Source organism: Triticum urartu, chromosome 3, assembly GCF_003073215.2.
Source record: "Triticum urartu cultivar G1812 chromosome 3, Tu2.1, whole genome shotgun sequence".
Classification (NCBI taxonomy): Eukaryota; Viridiplantae; Streptophyta; class Magnoliopsida; order Poales; family Poaceae; genus Triticum; species Triticum urartu.
The window spans coordinates 465,801,423-465,812,137 of record NC_053024.1 but is presented as its reverse complement, the minus strand read 5'-3'; the positions used below and the strand labels follow the sequence as shown (position 1 = coordinate 465,812,137).

At 42.6% G+C, this 10,715-nt stretch overlaps 1 long non-coding RNA gene across 7 annotated transcripts; it reads left to right on the top strand.

Moving 5' to 3' along the window:
- Positions 1-1,744: 1,744 nt before the first annotated feature.
- LOC125544366 lies at positions 1,745-5,399 on the top strand. Of its 7 annotated transcripts, none has more exons than XR_007299442.1 (6): positions 1,745-2,369; positions 2,929-3,042; positions 3,610-3,805; positions 4,326-4,434; positions 4,749-4,876; positions 4,959-5,399. It is a non-coding gene; the product is annotated as an uncharacterized LOC125544366 (long non-coding RNA). The 7 variants fall into 7 exon arrangements; XR_007299443.1 differs by adding an exon at positions 4,573-4,637 and having other exon boundaries at positions 4,749-5,399; XR_007299438.1 differs by having other exon boundaries at positions 4,749-5,399.
- The last annotated feature ends 5,316 nt before the right edge of the window (positions 5,400-10,715 follow it).

Here is a 10,715-nt window from a genome sequence, read left to right as displayed (position 1 = left end):
TTTATGTGGTAAAGATAGAGCATGGCCAGACTATATGATTTTGTAGGGATAACTTTCTTTGGCCATGTTATTTTGAGAAGACATAATTGCTTAGTTAGTATGCTTGAAGTATTATTATTTCTATGTCAATATTAAACTTTTATCTTGAATCTTACGGATCTGAACATTCATGCCATAATAAACAAAAATTACATTGAGAAATATGTTAGAAAGAATTCCACATAAAAAATTCTTCTTCTATCATTTACCTACTCGAGGACGAGCAAGAATTAAGCTTGGGATGCTTTATACGTCTCCAACGTATCTATAATTTTTGATTGCTCCATGCTATTATATTATCTATTTTGGATGTTAATGGGCTTTATTTTACACCTTTAATCATTTTTGGGACTAACCTACTAACGAGAGGCCCAGCCCAAATTGCTGTTTTTGCCTATTTTAGGGTTTCGAAGAAAAGGAATATCAAACGGAGTCCAAACGGAATGAAACCTTCGGGAACGTGATTTTCTCAACAAATGTGATCTAGGAGACTTGGAGTGGGCGTCAAGAAACAACCGAGGAAGCCACGAGGCAGGGGGCGCGCCTACCCCCTGGGCACGCCCTCCTCCCTCGTGGGCCCCTCGTTGCTCCACCGACGTACTTCTTCCTCCTATATATATCAACGTACCCCCAAACATCCGGGAGCACCATGAAAACTTAATTCCACCGCCGCAACCTTCTGTACCCGAGAGATCCCATCTTAGGGCCTTTCCCGGAGCTCTAGCGGAGGGGGCATTGATCACGGAGGGCCTCTACATCAACTCCATGGCCTCTCCGGTGATGTGTGAGTAGTTTACTTCAGACCTACGGGTCCATAGTTATTAGTTAGATGGTTTCTTCTCTCTCTTTGGATCTCAATAAAAAGTTCTCCTCGATCTTCTTGAAGATCTATTTGATATAATCTTCTTTTGCGGTGTGTTTGTCGAGATCCAATGAATTGTGGGCATATGATCCAGTTTATCTATGAACAATATTTGAATCTTCTCTAAATTCTTTTATGTATGACTGGTTTATCTTTGCAAGTCTCTTTGAATTATCAGTTTGGTTTGGCCTACTAGATTGATCTTTCTTGCAATGGGAGGAGTGTTTAGCTTTGGGTTCAATCTTGCGGTGCTCGATCCCAGCGACAGGAAGGGAAAGGACACGTATTGTATTGTTGCCATCGGGGATAAAAAGATGGGGTTTATATCATATTGCATGAGTTTATCCCTCTACATCATGTCATCTTACTTAAAGCATTACTCTGTTTTTATGAACTTAATACTCTAGATGCATGCTGGATAGTGGTCGATGTGTGGAGTAATAATAGTAGATGCAGAATCGTTTCGGTCTACTTGTCGCGGACGTGATGCCTATATACATGATCATACCTAGATATTCTCATAACTATGCTCAATTCTATCAATTGCTCGATAGTAATTCGTTTACCCACCGTAATACTTATGCTCTTGAGACAAGCCATTAGTCTCTTCTCTCCCTAATTTTTTTTAATAATAAAGCATGGATTGAGTCTCCGGGTTCACCGTCGCGGCGCTCTTGCGAAAAAGTCCTTATATTTTTTGTTTATTGAACCCGCGCTTCATGTTTAAGTGAGTTCAAAAGAAATAACTATTCGCTCGTCAAAGCATATGCCATCGGAGTTGACAGAATTTACAGAGCTTCTGCCACCGCCTGGTGAGAAAAACGATTCATGCCTGGTTGTCGAACGAGCCGCCAGCGTGATTTTTCCCTGACCCCTGCCAACCCTAGCCGCCGCACAAACGCCAATCGCCGCCGGCTGTCGATCGCTTCCCCGCGTCCCCTCGTGTGTCCTTCGCCTCCCTCTGCTCGAGGCCTCCTCATCTCGCGCTGCCAAGAGCGACTCCTGGTCTCAGCAGCCGCCCTCACCTCCCTCTCTCTCCAACCAGCCCCGCTCTCCTCTCGCATCACACAGGCGGCGGCTCAACATATGCTGCCGGGTTTGGCATATGTGGCATCTGTGTTGTGCTTCGGCCGGCTGGTTGTGTGTGATGTGTGCGGCTGGATGTGCGTCCGTGTTTATGTGTGTGGAGGAAGTCGATGGTTGCAGGCAGAGGAAGCTGCTGGTTGCTGGCAGAGGAGGATTATGATAGTTCCCTTGCTCTTTGCCAGAAAAATTGATATTTCTCTTGATTTGTTCTAGTCTGGATTAGTACAAAAGTGCACTGATATTTGCTTTGTGGTGCAGGAGTTTCAAGACAGCAGGTTTAGCAGGGATCAATTGCAACCTTCGTTTATCTTCTGTTATGTGAACCAATTTGTGATGGCTTCTAAAAGCACATGGCTGGTACAGAGCAATTTTTACATCAGAGGTATGTAATGACTCGACCCCTCACAGTAGTTGTTTTTTTATGTTACTATAGTTGTTACACCACTGGATGATCGATGAATTCAATCGATTTTCCTTTGTTTGTATTGTTTGTGTTCCTTTATTTTTTCTGAAAAATTGGTGCTACTTCCAATTACAGTTTGGATGATATGCACTGGAGTCTTTACACCAACTACGTTGTCTGTTTTATTATGTATTTGCATTATGTTTCAGCCAATCGGCCATACAAGCCCCTGTTTCAGTATATTTTTTCTGAAAAATTGTTGTCTAGCCAAGGATTGAAGCAAGAAATTTAATGTTGCTGACTACATATACCTAAACATGGTGGCTTCAACTTGGTTACAGTAATTCTTGGACATGATGCTGGAGTAACTCTTGAAGTTTATATTCTGCTCTTTCTTTAGTTATCAATTAGCATAATTGCATACACATGAATACATATACTAATGCACCTAGCAAAATAGAATTAGGAGGTGTATTTAGTGGAGTGGATTAATTGGTTTTGACATCAATGTAATATACTGTATTCGTCGACTTCGCAGCCGTCGTTTCTGTCGACTTCGCCGCCGTCGACTTCGCCGCAAGACAATCTGCCATTGCCTCCGCCGACTTTGCCGTAAGATCATCAGCCGTCGCCTGGACGTACTTTGGCGCAGGTACTTATGAAGCATCTGATGGGTCTCATCTATATGTCAATTCATCAGTTTACTGTAGGAAATATAGCTCTTGCCCACAATAGACATTTTTTACATATATCTATATAATTCTGTCTTGCTGTGTGATCATGTAGATGTTGTAGGTATGCTAGGTGAGTACTAAGTGCTTGCAAGAGTAGATGAATTAGTACAGATCTTTGATACATGTAGTTTTTTGAGGCACAACTTTTACATGTCACTCACGTCCTAATTGAGAAGTAGTCTGTACTATTAATTTATTTCTAATGTGCTTCATGAAGTTTTTAGTAAGGGGAGGTGATATGCGCCAGGTATGTGGTCGAGGAAGTGAACACCAGTTTCAGCTATGTAGTGTTGTGTGATGAATGAGAATGTTTCATAGTTTATTATTAAGATAAATCTTGCTTACGCTTTTACTTCACATATATTGTTCCTTAACTCTTTTCCAAACTACATACTGTATGTGGATTTTTTTCCGGGGATAATGTATGTCGACTTCTGCGGACAAACTACATATATTCTGTATGAGCTCAAATAGGATGTCTACAGGAACCTGAAGGAAAGCGGCAACAAAAGCAAGATCCAAAGGCGCAGTCGTGCAAGGTCGAACCATCCATAAAGATCCTCTTCCTACAGCTATGACAACTGTGGCAAGACCTTTGTTAATGTGGCTGCCTTGAGGAAGCATGCTCATGTACATGGCGAGAGATGCAATATGTTTTTTCAGGAGCCTGGCTATTTGAAGGTACCTCTAGCAAATATTCATACCTCACGCCTTTACCAATGCATACACTAACCGGTGGTAATCTTTCGTGTTTATTAGCATTGACAAACTTTTCAGTAATTTCATGGTTTATTTTGACGGACCTTTCTCTATTGTGCATAGTTGATATTCATATATCCATCCATCCAATACACGATGAGTGTTAATTGATTAATCCTGCACAACCAATAATTCAGTTAATTTAATCCTACTAGATATATACTCCATCCAATTCACTGTGAGAATTTTAAGAACCCATAGGCATCAAAGTCTTGGTCTTTTTTCCTATCCATGTGTAGGCACAAACAGTGCTCCAGCTCGGTCGGATTAGATATAAGTTTGGTCTCTGCCCGAGCTCCAACTGCTGCTTGGATTTCCTTTTTTTTCCTCTCATGCAACCGCAGATAGCATCTGACGCCTTTTCTTTTCGTGATTGAATGGTGCTAATAGATTTCATCATATGACTTGTTTCTCGGTTAAGGGCCTGTTATATTTTTTTCAGCTTGACGATGCCGTGGTCGCCCCACCGATCAAATCCCCGCACACACGCAACAACTCAACTCTATGGTTTGTACACCACCACCGCTTGAGCAGCCCGGCGAACGATTTAGGTAATGTATCTGTATAATATAATCCTCCATTACCATGCACAAAGACTTTGATTTAATTTTAGATCAGTTTAGTTCAGTGTGGTGATGCTCAGCATAATAAGGTGTTGTGTTGTTATATTGAAATAAATGATTCAGCAGAGGTGAATGGTCTCTCTGACTGATGTTGCCAGTTGCATCACATACTTGCTAGCTTCCCAAATGCAGTAAGCAATGAGTAATTTCCAAATGTAGCAGTGAAGACACTCATTTTCAGAGCAGCTATACTCACATGTGCCCTGAACCATTTAATTGCTTTAATTCCTGAACAAATGTAGGTTGGTTCTCTTGCTTTTTACCATGGTAACTTTGTAAACATCAGAAGGCCTAAATTTGGCAGCACACTCACTCGCTCAACAATGAGCACTGGAGTCTAAAGCTTTGCTATTGGCTGAAGAACATCAAGGTCTTCATTACATGATTATTAGTTTCTTAAATATTTGTATAATATCAGAGTACTTTTTAGTTACAGATTTGGCAATACCCAGGACATTATTCTCCAGTCCAACTATTGGCTTTCAAGGTGGCAGTGTGAGACATTGTCGCTATCACAGGATCATGTGGCAACGTATTTGGTTTTTTGTTGAAATATGATGGAGATGGCTCTTTTGTAGTTAGATGTGACTGCCACTCTCATACCAAATACTTTGATGATGATACCTACTGGCGGGGAGGGGGTGGGGGGGGGGGGGGGGGTCAAAATGCAGTTGTTGCAAACATGAGTGAAGATGACTGTACGTGGCATATGTATGATATTGTCAAAGAAAGTGATTGGCATGGCAAGTTTACGTGAGAAACAGTTAAAGAAATTGCATGGAAGATGTTTCAAGAGTAAAGTCAATGTGTGAGAGAAGATTGATGAGCACCAATATTATATAGTGTATCATACTTTTATATATTTGTCATAAAGAAAATACTTTGTTCTTTTCTGATCTTATTTTGTTGACATACTATTTTCAACCTTTTGGGCCTAGCTTAAAAAACATAACATGTAGTGATGTCTTAAGCACGTGATGTGTTGTTTTTACTACTAAGAGATCATTTCCTCCGTAATGGGCTCATACTCAAATAATTTGTATGTTTTCGAATTATTATGCCACATGATATTTTATTTTATTTCCCGTTGCAATGCACGGGCATTTTTGCTAGTGAAACCTATGGCCCCCGGGTCTATCTTCCATCATATTAATCTTCCAACACTTAGTTATTTCTTTTGCCGTTCATTTTACTTTGCATCTTTACTTTTCTTTTATCATAAAAATACCAAAAATATTATCTTATCATATTTATCAGATCTCACTCTCATAACTGATCGTGAAGGGATTGACAACCCCTTTATCGTGTTGGTTGCGAGGTTCTTATTTGTTTGTGTAGGTGCGTGGGACTTGAGCATGATCTCCTACTGGATTGATACCTTGGTTCTCAAAAACTGAGGGAAATACTTACGCTACTTTACTGCATCACCCTTTCCTCTTTAAGGGAAAACCAATGCAGTGCTCAAGATGTAGCATACACGAATCCGGACTGTGATCCACAATCATCTCTGTCGGTTTGGAAACTAGCATCGGTGTAACCCCTTACGACGAGCTCTTCCTCACCTCCATAAACTAGGAACAACTCTTTAGTCCTTTTCAGGTACTTCAAAATAGTCTTTACCGCTGCCCAGTGACTCTCATCTGGGTTGGTTTGATATCTACTTGTTAGGCTTATTGCAAAAGCAACGTCGGGCCGTGTACATATCATGGCATACATGATGGATCCGATTGGCAAGGCATACAGAATCCTACTCATCCTGCTTCGCTCATCAGATGTCGAAGGACTCTGAGTCTCGCTTAGCCTTATACCATGTGAGAGTGGCAAGAACCCTTTCTTTGCCTCACTCATGTTGAACCGTTTCAACACTTTATCTATGTACGTGCTCTGGATTAAGCCGAACAGCCTCCTTGATCTATCTCTATAGATATTAATGCCTAAAATGTACATTGCCTCACCAAGGTCCTTCATCGAAAACTTGCCATTCAATGACTCCTTGACTGGGTTCAGCATCGAAATATCATTTCCGATCAGTAGTATGTCATCCACATACAAGATCAAAAACACTATCGAGCTCCCACTTAACTTCTTGTATAAACAAGAGTCCTCTTTGCTTTTTATGAAGCTGAAACCAGTGACGACCTCATCAAAACGAATGTTCCAGCTCCGAGATGCTTGCCTCAACCCATAAATGGATCTCTTGAGCTTGCATACCTTACTAGTGCTAGTCGGATCGACAAAACCCTCGGGCTGTATCATATACACGTCCTCGGTTAAATTTCCATGAAGGAAAGCCGTCTTGACATCTATCAGCCATATCTCGTAATCGAAATATGTAGCTATAGCTAGTACGATCCTCACCGACTTCAGCATCGCTACCGGCGAGTAAGTCTCGTCGTAGTCAATTCCTTGAACTTGTCCATAACCCTTAGCGACAAGCCGAGCTTGGTGGATCTGAACATTTCCATCCATATCGGTGTTCTTCTTAAAGAACCATTTGCAACCAATGGCTGTTACGCCAGGCGGAGGATCAACCAAGTCCCAGACTTGATTCTCATCCATGGACTTTAACTCGGATCTCATGGCCTCCAGCCATGCCTCGGAGTCTGGGCTCACCATCGCTTCCACATACGTGGCCGGCTCGTCACTTTCTAGCAACAAGACATCACGCACTCTGCGCAATCTTTCCGACCTCCGTGGTTCCGGTGCCGCTTCCACTATGGGTTCCCTGACTGACTCCGGTATGATCTCATCACCAGCCGATCCGTCCCCAAGTGGTCCTCGAATTTCTTCGAGTCGGACCGTCCTCCCACCGGCCTCCCGACTGAGAAACTCTTTCTCAAGGAAAACCCCGTTCCGAGCAACAAACACTCTGTTCTCTTCCCAGTTGTAGAAGCTATATCCCAAGGTTTCCCTCGGATATCCCACATATATGCATTTATCTGACTTGGGTGTAAGCTTGTCTGACATAAGTTTCTTGACAATTGCTTCACAACCCCCAAATCTTTAGAAAAGACAAACTGGGACTCTTCCCGGTCCACATCTCATGTGGTTTTTTGTCTACGGATTTTGATGGTACCCTGTTAAGTGTGAAAGCTGCAGTTTCTAGAGCGTATCCCCAGAATGACAAGGGTAAATCCGACTTGCTCATCATAGATCAAACCACGTCCAACAAGGTACGATTCCTTCGTTCGGATACACCATTTCTCTGTGGCATACCCGGAGGTGTGAGCTGAGGTACTATACCTCTGCTTTTCAGATGATCATCAAACTCCTGGCTCATGTACTCACCTCCACGATCAGATCGTAGAAGTTTTATAGTCTTGCCGAGCTGATTCTCAACCTCGTTTTGAAACTCTTTGAACTTTTCAAAAGTCTCCGACTTGTGCCTCATCAAATAGATATATCCATATCTACTCAAGTCGTCGGTAAAAGTCACGAAGTACTGATAGCCACCTCTGGCAGTTGTGCTCATTGGTCCACACACATCACTGTGTATCAGTTCCAACAGCTCGGATGCCCTCTCACAACTCTTTGCGAAAGGAGACTTAGTCATCTTGCCGAGCAAGCATGATTCGCATGTCTCGAATGACCCAAAGTCGGTCGAAGTTAGGAGTCCATCATCATGGAGCTTCTTCATGCGTTTCAGACTAATGTGTCCAAGCCGGCAATGCCAGAAGTACGTCGGATTTATCTCATTAGGCTTATGCCTCTTGACATTCACGTTATAGACTAGTTCCTATTCTAGATTCAATATAAATAACCCATCAGTAATGGGTGCATAGCCATGGAACATACCATTCAAATAAATCAAACAACCATTGTACTTTAAATTGAATTCATAACCCTGATTCATCAAGCATGAGGTAGAAATAATGTTCCGACTAAGTGCAGGAATGTAATAACAATTATTCAATTCCAAAATAAATCCAGAAGCAAGCTGGAGCTGCATCGTGCTGACCTCCAACGCAGCAACTCTTGCTTTGTTGCCGACCCTGATGTCAATCTCCCCTTGCGCCACACGTCTAGTTCCTACCATCCCCTGCATCGAGTTGCAAATGTGAACTACCGATCCGGTATGAAATACCCAAGAGCTGCTAGGTATGTCAGCAAGGTAAATGTCTATAACATATGCAACAAGTGTACCTTTGCCTGAAGCAACATTCCTAGCCTTCTTGCCATGCTCTGCAAGCCACTTGCTACAGTTCCTCTTCCAGTGACCAGTTTCCTTGCAATGATAGCAAATGGTCTTTGAGTCTGGTCTAGACTTCGGCGCATCAGCGGAGGTTACCGTCTCCGTGCCCTTTGCCTTAGCCTTTTTCTTGGACCAACTCTTCTTGAACTTAGCCGATTTCTGCACCATCAACACTTGATGCGTGCCTTTCTTAATATCCTGCCCTGCCACTTTGAGCATCCCATGCAATTCAGTGAGCTTCTTATCCATGCCATGCATATGATAGTTCGAGATGAACATCCCATAGCTGGGCGGAGGAGAACCCAAAACTGCATTAGTAGCTACCTCATCCAAGAGCGGGAAGCCCAACTGATCCAAAGATTGCACATATCCGATCATCTTGATCACATGTGGGCTCAGTGGATCACCTTCCTTCAGCTTACAACCCATCAAAGATCGCCAAACGTTGAACCTTTCAGTCCTAGCCTGTACCTGAAACATGCTCTTGAGACTCTCAATCATATCGAAAGCCCCAACGTCTTCGAAATGCTGCTGCAAATCGGGCTCCATACAAGCCAGCATGAGGCAATTGATCTCGTTTGATTCATCAACGAGTTTCTGGTAGGCATTCTTGGTTGTGGTACTAGCATTATCGGCAGGTTCCTCTCGAAGCGGATCCTCTGGAACATGTTCCTTTTTATCATGCTTGAGAACAATTCTCAAATTTCTATACCAGGTAGTAAAGTTTGTTCCATTCAGTTTATCCTTTTCCAGAATTGATTTCAATGCACAGTTGGGTTGAGCAGGTGGTGCCATTGATCTACAACAGAAAAATATGCAATCAGTAAGCAATGTGTTTATGTAGAGTAATTATAGCCTTAAACAGAAATACTCCCACTGAAGTCAGCATCCCTCCGCAAACTCTCAGCGATTCAGGATCCGACTAGCACATGCGACTAGTGAGCTTTAGCATCACTGCTAGACAACACGCCTATCTGGTAATTAACTCCTTACTAATCGTATCTCTATACGACTCCTGTCGGTCGGGTAGGTATCTCATACCCCGGCTCCCGACCTCTTTTGCCACAAGGCCCAAAACTGTTTTGATAGCCTTGTCAAGTTAACCTAATGCAATGCATGTCTGTGTCTGACACGAACCCTTCAGTTCAAGGACACCTAGCAGCACCCCAATTTTATGAGCCCACTACTAGACATACTTGACGTGCGAAGGTGCAACATCGGGAATGGCAATTTACTTGATATGAGGGATCTTTCTACCATTCTAACATGCATAGAAACAAAGAAGCATAACAATCACAAGTAAAACATATATTGTGAAATAGTATGGCTCCTTCATGGATGTTCTTCCAGGCCGGCTCCAACTCCGATGACCATCTAGAAATTCCATCTTGTTTGTCACGCCGGGCCACCAAGCCGTCAACCTGATCTCTATTATCCAAATACTACAACTAGTAATGAATTTTACATAGAGTCAGAAGTCGACACGCAGGTCGTTATACAATAAAATGATAGCACTTTGGCTCCTGCCGGCTGACAAACATGACACGCAGGCCACGTATAATTTACACACATGCATCACATACACATGAGCCATACTGTTCACATCAAACCCTGCAAAATAAAGTTATGCATAGAATCACATTCTACCGGTTTTGAGTGATCATGTATGAAATACAAGGCGCTACACACACGGCGGTCCCGATGGTGGATACTGACCAGTAGGGGTAGGTTGTGTCACGACCTCATCGATTCCGATCATCAGAAAACATAGCCACATCGATCCCCATGTGCAGTTGATCTCATCAACCGTGCACACAACCAATCTTATCAACGACAACAGATCTCATCTATCGCCTCCACATATCTAATATGCATACGATCTGAATCCAAATCCTATAGCAGAGGCTCTGATACCACTGTTGGGTTCTACGGTAGGGTACGACGACTACAAATTAAAATTTTCCTACGCGCAGAACAAACAAGAACATGTTACGGGAGATGGATCACAGTTCGTTAC